The following is a 1,360-nucleotide window of genomic DNA, read 5'->3' on the forward strand; positions in this document are numbered from 1 at the left end:
TCAGGAGAAGCCTCAGGACCCTGGATGGTTTCAATAACTGATAGATCAATGGCCTAAACTTGAATCTCCAGTGGAAAGGACTCTCCCAGAAATCATCCTTATTCACCTGCCTCAAATGGAAGTTCTAGGACGTCTGTACCTTGAATGAGCAACACCAAGGGGGATAGGGCTGGAAAGGAGACTTCACCCAAACCAACCGGCCCTACTGCCTGATTTAGACTCTCAAGGAGGAGAGCTCGGGGCCCAGAGTTGCTCGTTCTCTATTGCATGGCAGTTTCCAGATCACAGGCCGAGAAACCTGTTTTTGTTTTTTTTTTTTCTGAGATGGAGTCTCGCTCTGTCGCTCAGGCTAGAGTGCAGTGGCACGATCTTGGCTCACTGCAACCTCCGCCTCCTAGGTTCAAGTGATTATCCTGCCTCAGCCTCCCGAGTAGCTGGGATTACATGCATGCGCCACCATGCCCGGCTAATTTTTCTATTTTTAGTAGAGACAGGGGTTCACCATGTTGGTCAAGCTGGTCTCGAACTCCTGACCTCGTGATCCACCCACCTGGGTCTCCCAAAGTGCTGGGATTACAGGCGTGAGCCACCACGCCCGGCCAAGAAATCTGTTTTATCAATAGAGGTGGCAACCCAGAGAGCTTTTTGTCGTGAGAAAAGCTCTATTGCTTCCCTTGGACAGAAGGGCACTGCCAGCTCCAGCAGCAACACACTCCTGCCGTGGTGGTGAATCCTGATGCCTGAGATGGGCACTGGAGAATCCTGAGGTAGGAATGACCCAGCCAGGAGCCCCACAGTCCCTGCAAATGCCAGCCTTCTTCTCCCCGCAACAGTCACGAACTGAACACCAGCTCTTGCCTTTCCACATTAAGGCTTGTGTGGACCACTCTGCCTCTTACTCAACGTTTCCAGACCTAACATTTGTGTCAGCTGGCAGCAGATTTTTAGTTTTGCTGGGAATTTCTTTTCACACTAGGCTCCAGCTGGATGAGTTCTGAGGGAGAACCACAGGAATCACCACTGCTCCATCTGAAGCTCTGGAGTGCCAGCCATGATGGCAGAGTGACCACAGACAGTCAGCCCCATCTGAACAGACAGCCTGTTACTACCAGATGGCGACCTGTTTCTGTTAAACCCCAGGTGAGTTTCTGCCTGGCCTCAAATCATCACACAGGCCTTTCAATCTGGATGGGCCTAAGCCATAGCCAATCCATGGAGAGAGCGAGCCCAGGGTGTTCTGTGATGGGATGGAAAGGACCACAGTGTCACAAGGTTTCTAACAGAAACCTGACGTCAGAGAAGCATTTCGTAAAAGGAGAACCATAAGTTAAAAGCAAACGGGCATGGGTCCGGGTGAGGT

This window comes from Mandrillus leucophaeus, unplaced genomic scaffold, assembly GCF_000951045.1.
Source record: "Mandrillus leucophaeus isolate KB7577 unplaced genomic scaffold, Mleu.le_1.0 Scaffold439, whole genome shotgun sequence".
In the NCBI taxonomy this organism is placed as follows: Eukaryota; Metazoa; Chordata; class Mammalia; order Primates; family Cercopithecidae; genus Mandrillus; species Mandrillus leucophaeus.